The 13,227-nt window shown below is 43.1% G+C and overlaps 1 pseudogene; it reads right to left on the bottom strand.

Moving 5' to 3' along the window:
• Positions 1-380: 380 nt before the first annotated feature.
• The window catches only part of LOC147455034 (uncharacterized), a 37,403-nt pseudogene continuing 24,556 nt past the window's right edge, over positions 381-13,227 (bottom strand).

The following is a 13,227-nucleotide window of genomic DNA, read 5'->3' as shown; positions in this document are numbered from 1 at the left end:
TAAGCAATAGATATACGAAGAAAATTCACGATAAATATGAAGAAATTGGGCTTGCATGCATGGATTTTCTCCAAGCAAGCTCAAAAAAACTTTATTCTTACAATGAAACTCCATCACATGCCATATAAACTTTAAAACATTGAGAATTTAAGCAAATAATAAAAAGCACAAATCAAAATAAGTATCTTCACATCAAAATGTCAAGTTTTTGAACATAAACATAGTTCGATGAGTTTAAAGTCATAAAAACTATGCTTGAATGGGAAGATCTTCTTCCTCCTCATTCCTTGTCTCCTCTCCCAGTGAAGTTATTTGAAGAGGAGTGTCACTAGCTTGCTCCTCAACCTCTACATTATCTGGTTCAAACTTCACAAGATCAACTATCTCCCCAACTTTCTCACTACCAATTGGAGGTTGTGGCTCTCTAGATGCATCAAAGAAGCGAGGATCAGATGCCATGCTTTTCATTCCCACCTCTTGGAACTCATCTGGGAACTCCTTAAGAGCTGTGACTCATTGCTCAATAAATTTAACTTGAAGTGGATCACATTCCATAGCAACCACATTTCGGCCTCGCTTCAATGCACCTAACAATTGTAGTGCCTGTCCCCGCAAAGAGGTCCATTACCCATTCTCCTCTCATTGAGAGTAAATCAATCAAATCCATCATCAAAAGTTGAGGCTTTTGATATGGATTTATGACTCCTTGTACATCTGCACCGGTATGTTTGAGCTTTTTGCAGACTCCTGGTCGTTGAAAACATTTGTGCGATTTTGTTTCACCGCAAAATTATATGATCCTTTACTCTACACACCTAGAGATGAGTAAAATCCAATGGTAGCAAACTCACAAGCCCAAGAAAGGCGATCAAGCTTATATCCATGAATGTTTGGCTTTATCCTGCAATAAAATAGCTTAGATGTAAAAAGAAAGCAAAAAATAACACCTTACTACTAGTATAAAACTTCAAAGGTTTCACTTACCATGTTAGCATTTGACATGTCATGTTTGAGTCAGTGAAATCTTTTTGCGCTACAGTAATTTGATCATGGGCATGAAAAAATACTAGTGACCAAGAGTCACAAGTAGTTATTTTTCCAAAAGCCTCTATAACTTTTTTATAGGCAGATACTCCATACTTTACATCATCGTTGACAGAGTTTGGGGCACTAAAAACCATAAGGAGCATCTGCAATGGCTAGTGTGTAAGACTGTGGGGTAACAAATGTGCTCATTTCTTCACCCTGCCTTCATGAACACACCAATGAGATGGAGACTCATCTATATTATCCGGAATATAAAGTGAGAGACCAGGAGTAATTTCAAAGCTTTGGGGTTGTTGTCTCCTTCGCCTGTCAAGACGACACCGTGACAAGAATTGTTCAAAGTCGAGAGGGATTTGCTTGATGGCAACCCGTGGATCTTTGTTCTAGAATACACAACAAAGTTATAAGAGAAAAGGAAAAGACTTAATTAAAAAGAGATAAATTTTAAGTCTAACTAGAGTTTACTTTATAATTTGTAAGTGGATTCTAGAATCCTCAAAGAATAAGTTATAAAATCCATGAAATAAATCACAAGTTAAATAATCCATGGGATTCTAGAATCCAGCCACATGCAAAATAAAAAGACTTGAACTTTGGATTTCACAATCCAAATGGTTTTCTTGGGATTCTAGAATCCAAACCCAAAACCAGCAAATGGGACATTGATTTAAGATTTTAAAAACTAAAGGGTCACCTTAGGATTCTGGAATCCAAAGCCACATAAATGTAATGTAAGAAGACTAACACAAGATTCCAAAATAATCAAAAGCAATACTAGAAGATATTCAAAGTCATTTTTGGCCAAATACCAAGGTCTTTTAGACATAGTTTAAATAACAAGAAATTATAACCAAGGGGAACAAATCACCGTGTTAGAAAATAGCAACATGTACTTCTCCAACACATGGGGTTTGCTTGAGTCTGGATGGTACTGCACCACCTTGTCCCAATTAGAGCAAGGCAATTTTTCAATCATTATTCTTTGCATGTGCAACATGGTCTTTTGCGTGATGATAGACAAAGACAAAGATTAATCATGATAGAAAGAAAAACATCAATGAATATTTCAAATCATCATAATTACAAACCTTTCAAATTCTTCTCCCATTTGCTCTAGAGAGATGCTTCCACCCTTCACACGTGAGAGTACAGCAATAATCAATGATTTTTCACGTGTTCCTTGCAATTGTCTCCATGGTGTTATTTTCATATCTTCGGGGATGGGCTTTGGTGAATGCTCTTTTGAGACACCTTTTCCTTTGAAAGATACATGGGACTTGCTTAGCTTTTGATCCTTTAACTTTCCTTGGTCTTGTAGCTTGAAGATCTCCTCTTGTAAGTCCCAAACTTCTCCATCTGGAAAGGCAAGTTGAAAATAGTTGTCATACTGTTTAGTATTAGGCTTTTGACTTGCTCCACGACCACCTTTCTTTTTCACTTCAAGGCCACACTTTTCGCAAAGTGCTACGCGAAAATTGTCCTCGACTTTTCCACCATGCTTTATGGTATCAACCGACTCATTATGAAAGAATCTTATCTTTTGAATGAAAGACATCTCCAAACGAAAGTCCGAGTCAATGTTATGGTCAAGGGCAAGAACCTTTGCCTCCTCATCTGTTAAGCCAGCATACACCCAACACATGGCTATTTTGTATGTGTCCACATGCTCATACTCTGCAGCAAGCTCTTGCTTTGCAATCAATGAGTGAGTGCCCCCAAGAACCCAATATGTATAGGACTCAGCATTGGCCTTTACCCAAGAATTTTTTATAGGACACTGTTGTCTATCCACCAAAACAAGCAAAGGTAACACAATGGCATTTGGCTTGTTTTTCATTTTGAACTTTAGGTTATGAACATGCTGCTCAATAACTACACGAACCCCTAAGGGTCGTTTTCCGGTGTAAGGATCCACAGGTGGACGTTCAATTACACTTATGGGCAAAAATATGGGCAAAGGATCTACCATGTTATTTTGTTTAACCCTTTCTCTCAAAACATTTAAAGAGCTTGAATCTCTTGTATCAGGTAAAGGGGCACCAAGACCATATGGAACAATCTATGATTCAGGAACAAACTTAGACTCTTTTGGTTTACCTGACTTTTTGCTTTGTTTCTTGCTTGTAGCAGGGGTTTGCATCACTGTTGAGGGGGGCATTGTTAGGAAATAAGACGTAGCTAAATAGATAATTGAGTAGATTACTTAATGGAGAGAGATAGATTTATATACACGAGATTATAGAGTAGAGAGAGAGAGAGAGAGTACACACGATATACGTGGTTCACCCAATGTGGGCTACGTCCACGGGAAAGCAGCCACTCAATGGCTTTAGTACTTCAAAACAAGAAGTAGTTTACAAAGGGATTATACCCTTAATGGAGCTCCCGCCTTGCTTCACTCTCACCACCTCACACTCACCTTGTTGCATCAACTTCACACTATAAAATATGTGTAGAAATGGCCTCCTTTTATAGGCCAAAAGGGCTGCCCTCTCTTATAAGAGACAGCCATGTGTAGCCGCCCTTGTGCGAATAAGTCCAAATCGGACCCTCCAATCCGCCCATGTGTGGCCGCCCTTGAGAAGACAAGTCCGCTTTTGAATTCGGCCACCGGCCACCAGCCATTGACTTCCGACCACCTTTCAGCCGCCGTCCGGCCATAATATTCCGGCAAAAAAGAATATTCCGGCGAAAAAAAGTCTCGGGGGCCTCCGCCCTCGAGGCCTTTAAAGTTGCCCCTGATTCTTGTCCGTGAAAATTTTGGTTTCCGGTGAGTGATTTTCCTTTACGCACGATGGCTTCTCCTCATAATGGGGGCCTTACAAATGTGCGCTTTTATCACAGAAAATTACAAGGATAAATCAGGCTCCATACTTAACAATCTCCCACTTGGAGACTGATCTCCAAACCAAACCTATGACTGCTTTCCATTCTGGCTTCTTATCCTTGAATGCCGATTGAAGATGAGCAAAAGCTCAACTTCTCCTTGTTGACCACCTTTGTAAACATGTCTGCAGGATTTTCACTTGTATGCACCTTTCCTAGCTTTAGTTGTCCCTCTTCCAAAAGAGTGCGTATGAAGTGATATCTCACCTCAATGTGCTTTGTCCTTGAATGAAAGGCTGAGTTCTTCGCAAGATGGATAGCGCTTTGGCTATCACTGTACAAGACACAATTGTCTTGTTTGAATCCAAGCTCTTCTAAGAATCTATGAAGCCACAGAATTTCTTTGCTTGCCTCCGTCATTGCTACATACTCTGCTTCCGTGGTAGAAAGTGAAACCACTTTCTGCAGCTTTGAAGCCCAGCTTACTGCTGTGCCTCCAACCGTGAACACGTAGCCAGTAGTGCTCCTTCGAGTATCTTTGTCACCTGCCATATCTGCATCAGCATACCCTTCTAGAAAAATATCAGTTCCTCCAAAATACAAAGCATTTGTTGTTGTCCCTTTTAGATACCTAAGTATCCACTTCACAGCTTGCCAATGCTCTTTACCTGGGTTGTCCATGAACCTACTCACAACTCCCACTGCATATGCAATGTCTGGCCTTGTCCAGACCATAGCATACATTAGAGAACCTACCGTTGCAGCATATGGAACTTTAGACATATAGGCTATCTCCTCTTGTGTCTTTGGACACATATCCTTCGTTAGTTTAAAATGACCAGCCAAAGGTGTAGAAACTGGTTTTGCATTTAGCATTGCAAACCTTTCTAGTACCTTCTTGATGTAATCTTCTTGAGATAGCTTTATTGTCTTCTTCGTCCTGTCCCTTGATATTTTCATACCAAGTATCCTCTTTGCAGCACCTAAATCTTTCATTGAAAAAGATTTGGACAGCTCCTCTTTTAGGTCTTTGATGTCCTGCATGTTAGCACTTGCAATCAACCTGTCATCAACATACAACATTAGGATGATGAATTTCCCATCTCCCAAATTCTCCGTGTAGACGCAGTGATCCGAGTTGCATCTTGTGAATCCATGATCCAACATCCATCGATCAAACTTCAAGTACCATTGTCTTGATGCTTGCTTTAAACCATACAAGCTCTTCTTTAATCTGCAAACCATTTTCTCCTTACCTTTTACTTCATATCCCTTTGGTTGAAGCATGTAGATTTCCTCCTCTAAGTCACCATGAGGGAATGCTTTCTTTTGAGAAAAACCTTTTACCACAAGCCTAGACTTGTACCTTTTCTTCCCACCTTCTTCTTCCTTTAGCTTGTACACCCATTTGTTTTGAAGTGCCCGCTTACCTTTAGGCAACTCAGCCAACTCCCATGTTTGCTTGCGATGTAGTGAGTCCATCTCCACTTGCATGCTCTTCGTCCATTCTTCTTTGGATTCATGTTGCATAGCTTCTTCATATGATTCCGGCTCTCCAGAATCTGAGATAATGAGATGGTTGAAGGAGGGAACAAACCTTTCTGGAGGTCTACTTGCTCTTGTAGATATTCGGGGAATAGGTTGAGGCTCCTCATTTGGTTGACATTGTTGCATATTGTCATCGTTTGCAGTCCTTGAGTCTTCACCGTCCTCAAGCTCCATGTACTCATCACCTGTCCATGCCTCTTCTGGAACTCCCCCATCCAATGCCGTTGAGGGTGACCGATTGATTAAGTACACAGACGTACTTACAGCTTCCGCCCAAAGCTCAAGCGGTAGGCGTGCATGTAGCCGCATGCTTTGTGCTCGTTCCATGATTGTCCTGTTCATCCTTTCCGAAATCCCATTTTGTTGAGGTGTCCTTGGGGTTGTCCTTTGCCTCCGAATGCCATTGCTAGCACAAAAGCTTTCAAAAGCTTGGCTGCAATATTCACCTCCATTGTCGGATTTGAGGCATTTAACCTTGGTACCTGTTTCATTCTCCACAAAGGCTTTCCACCTTTGAAATATTGAAAATACATCGGATTTATTCTTCATGACATAAACCCATTTTTTTCTAGTCGCATCGTCTATGAATGCTACATAGTACAATGAGCCACCAAGTGATGGTGTACTTGGAGGACCCCAAACATCAGAATGAACCAACTCAAGTTTTTTATTTTTTCTTTCATTTCTTGATTTTTGAAATTTTACCCTCTTTTGTTTACCATAAACACAATCTTCACAGAACTCTAAGTCCACTTCTTTCAAACCTGGTAGAAGCTTCTTTGTTTGAAGGATTTGCATTCCTTTGGCACTCATATGCCCAAGTCGGTAGTGCCACACCGCACTGTCAACTTCTGTAGTTGCTGCACAAGGTGAAGGTTGCGTGCTAACAGTACACAAGTAAAGTGTACCGACTTTTTCACCCTTGGCAACCACCAAAGATCCCTTTGAGATCTTCCACCATTTGTTTCCGAATGCAATGTTGTGACCTTCATCGTCCAATTGTCCTGTAGAGATCAAATTTTTGCGAAGAGAAGGAACATGCCTAACATCTTTAAGCTTCCATTCATTTCCGTTAGCAGTTTTGACAGAAACTGTACCTTTGCCGACAATCTCACAAGCTTCATCATCTCCCAAGTATACATACCCAAAATTACCTTTGGTGTAGTCTTGGAAATGTTGCTTGTGTGGTGTCGCATGGAATGAAGCCCCGGAATCTACTATCCAGGAATTAGACACATTGTCTAATGAGAGAATTAGAGCATCTTGCTCTACTTTACCTGCCACATTGGCCTCCGATGTTGGCTTGTTGTCTTGAGACTCTATCTCCTTCTTCTTCTTGGACCAGCAATCCTTCTTGACGTGGCCCTTCTTGCCGCAGCTCCAACATTCAAGAACTGACTTTGTGCGTGACTTGCTCCGCCTTGAGCGATCACAACCCTTTTGGTTTTTGAACCTCTCCTTAAGTCTTCCTCTTGTTTCCACTGATAGTGCAGCACTTGATGATTCTCCAATGCTGCTCCTTCGCATTTCCTCACTTAGGAGAACACCCACAACATCATCAAACTTAAGAGTATTTGTGCCAGAGATAGAATTACTTACAGCCATCACAAGGCTGTCCCAACTATCCGCCGGTAGAGATGATAGTATAAGGAGAGCTCGTACTTCGTCATCGAAACTGATTTTCACTGATCGAAGTTGACTTATGTTTGTGTTAAAGTCATTTAGGTGTTCTGCAACTGAACCATTCTCTGCCATCTTTAGGTTGAACAAGCGCTTCATAAGAAATACCTTATTGGATGCCAATGGTTTCTCGTAGAAGTCGTCAAGTGACTTCATCAAGTCCTCCGTGGTCTTCATCTCCGAAACATTGAAGGCCACCGTTGACGCCAAGCTTAACCGGATTGTTCCTAGTGCCTTTCGATCAAGGACAATCCATGCTTCATCTGCCATTGTTGCGGGCTTCTTTGCAAGACCGCCTAGTGGCAAATAGAGGTCCTTCTGGTAGAGATAGTCTTCAATCTGCATCTTCCAATGTTGGTAGTTTTTGCCATTGAACTGCTCAATCTTGAGCTTCCCTTCCTCCGCCATAACTCCCACTCAATTCAAGGAATCCTTTCCTTGAGATAATTTAGCTACGAGCAAACCTTGCTCTGATACCAGTTGTTAGGAAATAAGACGTAGCTAAATAGATAATTGAGTAGATTACTTAATGGAGAGAGACATATTTATATACACGAGATTATAGAGTAGAGAGAGAGAGAAAGTACACACGATATACGTGGTTCACCCAATGTGGGCTACGTCCACGGGAAAGCAGCCACTCAATGGCTTTAGTACTTCAAAACAAGAAGTAGTTTACAAAGGGATTATACCCTTAATGGAGCTCCCGCCTTGCTTCACTCTCACCACCTCACACTCACCTTGTTGCATCAACTTCACACTATAAAATGTGTGTAGAAATGGCCTCCTTTTATAGGCCAAAAGGGCTGCCCTCTCTTATGAGAGACAGCCATGTGTAGCCGCCCTTGTGCGAATAAGTCCAAATCGGACCCTCCAATCTGCCCTTGAGAAGACAAGTCGGCTTTTGAATTCGGCCACCGGCCATTGAATTTCGACCACCTTCCGGCCGCCGTCCGGCCATAATATTCGGGCAAAAAAAAAAGTATCGGGGGCCTTCGCCCCCGAGGCCTTTAAAGTTGCCCCTAATTCTTGTCCGTGAAAATTTTGGTTTCCGGTGAGTGATTTTCCTTCTCGCACGATGGCTTCTCCTCATAATGGGGGCCTTACAAATGTGCGCTTTTACCACAGAAAATTACAAGGGTAAATCAGGCTCCATACTTAACAGGCATGGCCCTTTGAACCTCTTCATCACTAGAAGAACTTGAATCTTCTTCCTTCTCTCCTTATTCTTCCATGTAGTCGCTTGAATATGTCTTCTCTGAGCCAAAAAAGCTCTCCATCACTTCAGTATAGGCTCTCCCAAATGTCTACAAACATAAACAATGAAGTTCCTTGAATATTTCAAGCTAAAACACAAAAGATAAAAAAGGAACAATAAAAATTGAATTCTTACCAAGCCTCGTGTTTGCATGGCATCAATCATCAAGTCTCTTGTGCTTACCGGATTCACTTCAGTGATCTCAAAGTCTTTTAATAGAACAAGAACAGCAAGGAGACTTGAGTCATTACGCTGAACAAGAAAATATATCCTATTTTTTCCTTTGTGCTCTTGTACTTTATCGATGCACCCAGCAAGAGTAAACTTATTTACATCACTTGAACGTCCTTTATGTTTCGTAACGATTAAAAAAGGAGTTGTTGATCAACCAATTGCTTTTGATCCCCAAGACGCCCAATGCAAAACGCCCAAGCATGCTCATATTTGGGTTTTGTAGGAACATTACCCCAAATATTTGTTTCTTTTGAGCTTTGAAGGGTTATTGCTTTTCCTATAGGTGTGGATTCTATACTCTTGTCCTTTGGCTCCTTCTGGTGACGCTCTCTAGTGAGCTCAGTCGACGGCTCACGAGGAAATTGTTCTGCAGCAAGAAGCTCCCAACGAGAAGAACGAGGAGGACTTTTAAAAAGCGATGTTTCTTGAAGGCATGGGCTTTGTTGGACGGATACGCCACGACTGACGTCAGCACAGCGAGAACTCACCTAACAAGTAATGTCAGCTAAGGACGAAGCTCGACCCGCAGGCGCGTGGAAGCAAGCATAAGGTGTCAACCTACACTCGACCGACTCCTAACTAATTCCTACTTAGAGCCGAACACCCATCAAACACTTTCGAAACACCATAGAACTTGAAGGAGACCTTACTAATACCTATAGGCCGCTCTCCCTAAGGTCTATGAACCAAAATCACGACCCAAAATACCCAGTGCAGAAACACGTAGGATGTCTGGCCGAAATCTGCAGGTCTTCATTTCCGAAATCTGAAGTGCCTAATGTGTAGCTCTACTCAATGTGAATGCGTGGATATGCTGCAATGCGAAATCAGATAACGTATGCTCACCCAAACAACAGATGAAGCTCGTAGAAGGAGCTCCCAAAGCCGGATCGTACGCGCGCAATGTTGGTATCAGCTCGTAGCTCTAGTCAGGGGCAACACGCTGCACTTCTCCGCACTCGATTCTAACCACCATAGCACACGTAGCGTTAAGATGAAGCTCACACTCTCTCTCACGTACACAGTACACTCTCTCACAGACTTCCCACTTGTTTAAAATGACAAAAGGTTTTTCCATTAAGGTCAAAAAGTGGTATATATACCTTACAACTTCTCAAACCCTAAAGTTCCAAAATCAACCATCTACTCATTCTAACTATCAAAACTGGGATACAATCTGGAAACTTCTGTAAGTCCCAATATTTACAAGGTGAAAAATCGGGTTTTCCTCATTGAATGAATAATTACAAAAAATAATAGTTCCGAGTAGTTAGATGCAGTGGGGTGTGTCTAGCTTCTAACACCCCCCCCCCCCCCCTCCTTGTTCATGTCGTCCCCGACATGGCCTTGATCAGCTGCCTCATCTTATCGTCTCCCGCATCTTTAGCAGTGATTCGTACCTGGCATGTAGGTTAAGCATTGTTGGTCCAAAGATTTCTGTGTTCATGGTGAAGAATCCTGTATAAAATGCTTCTTCAAAAGCTTGGAGGTGATAAGATGGTAGAAACATGATTCTTCGATACAGCGCATGTATCACCTCCTTGGAAGGCTGACCTGACATATCATAAGCACATCTGTCTGTATCCTGGAAGAAGAATATGCTGTCAGTCACGTGGCCTGGCTTGAAGGTCTCGAACACTGCTAGGATGGTTCTGCAGATCTTTCTCATCATAATGCATGTAAGGTCAGGTGAACCAGTGAACAACTTTATGGCGCCCGTTAGGGTTTTCACCATGTATTGTACACTTATTCTCTCACCTGCCTTCACGCCCGGCAGCTTTGGGTAGTTCAGTCAAGTGGGTTGGCTTCTTTGCAAGATTTCTTGTGCCTTCCACGTCCTAACCCTTGGTAGAGGACAGAAGCTGAGGTTGTCCCTGATATGTTTAGGTGCCTCTACCAAGTGGATTAGGTATTGTGAGTACTTGGTAAGCCAAGCCTTCCTCCACTTTGGCTGAGAATCTACTATGAGCTTAACTACTTCTGGCCTCGAGGTGTCTGCGTTGTAGAGAGGGACCGTTTGCTCTTCCCTGATTCTCTTGTTTATTGTTGTTGCTTCATATTTCAGCAATGGATATGGGAGAGAGGGTTGAAGCCACTCGCGCCTGACATTGCTGGCGTCGATCCTCTGGATGGTCATAGAGTTGAAGACCCTCTTCTCCCATTCCAAGGCTTCCTTTGTGCTTTCTCTTAGCTCTGCCTCTATTGCCTTACGCAATTTTTCCTCCTCTTCTTGTGTTAGATCCTGTGGCTCTTGAGAGGATCCTGATGTGCTTTCCTCTGGCATGGGTGTGTCCACAGGATCTGCCACATTGTCGAGGTCGATGCCCTCATTGGCAGTTGGCCCTGAGCTTTCTGCTTCTGCTTGTTGCCGGCCTTTCAACTCCTTAATTTGCTTGAGGAGTGTCTGCTTTTCCGCTTCGGCTTCTCTGCCCATAGTCACGAGGAGGTCATTGAGTTCAGCGTTTACTTTTTCAGCCTCCTCGAGCTTTATCTTTATGCTCTCCAATTCTTCTTGTAGGGCTTTTTGGTTGTCCTCCATTCTTGTTTGCATTGCGATAGAACCTTCAGCCATCATTAACCTCTGCTTCTTCTCGAGAGTCAGATCCTTCTAGAGTTCTTGCATCTGCTCTTCATATATTTGACTCTCGAGAATGATTTGAGTCGAGCTCGTAGCTCTAACTCTAGCAGGTGATGCTCGCAGCCTCTGGATGGTTTGATCTTTGACTTTTAACTGGTCCTTGAGCTCAAGGACTTCATCCAGGCTTGCTTCTTGTTCTATCTTTGCCTTTTCCTTGGCATTCCTCATGGCCTCTACTTCTTTAGTTTCCTCTGCTAGCTGGAGTGTCAGATTATCCCGTTCTTTTTCAGCATCTCGCAATGACTTGCTGAGTTGCAGACACTCTTCTTCCGCTGCTTGTAATCTTTTTGCTGCTGCCTCATTTGATTCTTCCTTTGCTTGGCAGTTTTGTAGAGCCGTTGCCAAGCTGGCCTGGAGGTCAGCTTCTCTCTCTTTTAGCCCTTGGATTTGTACCTGCAGAGTATCCCTTTCCATCTTGGTCTTTTCTTCGGTGGCCTTTAGAGTTATCAATTCTTCGTCTGATGCCATAGATTGTGCTCTTATTCCAACTAGCATTGTCATCACCACATCCCAATCATTAGAGGGCGGGTGCAGGTCTATCGTGTCGGTAGCAATTTCCTTTAGCTCAACTAGCTGGATGCCTGGCATCTGTTCTTTATGCCCTGTCCTCGCCAAGTCGAATGCGACTGTGGCGGCTTCTTCCCTTGTATAACCTGCAGCTAGCAGGTCCAAAAATGCATAATATGCCTCATCTTGTCCTTTTTGCTCAGACACAGGCTTGGCCTCTTCTTTGGGCTCAGGTTCTTGCCTTTGCTCTTGCTCCTCAGCCTGGTGTTCTCCTTGATTGTCCTATGCCTCCTTATCTTCTGGTGGAGGGCTGCTAGGAGGTGGTGATGGTGGTGGTGATGGCTGTGGGCTGGGTTTAGGGCTATCTGGTAAAGCTGCAGGTTTGCCCTTTAAGTCTCTGTCTGCTTTCGTTTTTCTTTCCCTTTCTTGGCTTTTTTGTTCATCTAGCAATGTCTGCCTTATCTGCTCCACTTCATCCTCGGTGAAAGGGACATGGGGAATGTTTTCCGCTGCAGCATCAAGAATCTCGAAATTCTTGATGTAATCTTCAAAGCGGTCCCTCTGCACTCTTCTGGATGATCCAGACATAGACTCGAGAGATGGCTTCCAGAGTTCGTTTAAATCACCCTTGAGGGCTCTTTCTGCTCGGAAACTCTCCATTAGCCTCTCGAGTCTTGCCGCTTTTTGTGACCTTGTCTCTTTGGCCGGCACTTGAGCAAACTCCTTTTTTCCTTTCTTCTGCTCAAGTTGCTCCTCTGCAACTGGCTCTAACCGTCTCTTCAACCTCGTAGCCACCCTTGGTGCTCTTTGTGGCTCATCTTCCTTGTCTTCTTTTACCCTTAGCTAACCATTCTGAGATGGGGGGTCAGGCCACCTTCCCTTGGTGTGTAGTGCTGCATAAATTACCTTGGTTATCACTTCTCCTGGCACTATGTAGGTTGGCTTTTTGTTGCCCATTTTTACCAAGCTGTCATGTATGTATGCCGCATAGTTGATTATCTTTGGGGTGCCTTTTGTCATTGCCCAAGTAAACGTTGTGGCAATTGCACCTGGCGGCATCCTGTACTTCTGTGGCCTCTTCGTGCACATGTGGAAATACTGGTTGTACAATTGGCTCATGATCGCCACCTTTGGGTCGGCGATGTCTTCAAAGGTGTAATGGGACTTTTTCTCTTTGTACACCTTGACTTCATCCCTTCGTTTTGTCACACTGTCTCCCTGATTGGAGAGATCTAGTGCATGGGCTACAACCCGCTCCGTGATAATGATCTCTGCATCGGGTCTGCTGTGCAAATCTATCACCTTGGCCACTCCATCCTCTTTGATGCTTGTTACAAACTCCCATACTCTTTTGACGTCCACCCCTGCTGGTATTGCTTCGAAATAGTTATGGAGGTCAATTTTCTCCAAGTAGCCGGCCATTTTGCTTCGGACAAATTCATTGAGCTCTCTTGGCAGCATTGGCAGCTCTATTACATTGCCGTCATTG

Source organism: Adiantum capillus-veneris, chromosome 7 (genome assembly GCF_014529385.1).
Source record: "Adiantum capillus-veneris isolate H3 chromosome 7, ASM1452938v2, whole genome shotgun sequence".
NCBI classification, from domain to species: Eukaryota; Viridiplantae; Streptophyta; class Polypodiopsida; order Polypodiales; family Pteridaceae; genus Adiantum; species Adiantum capillus-veneris.
This window is presented reverse-complemented; position numbering and strand designations above follow the sequence as displayed.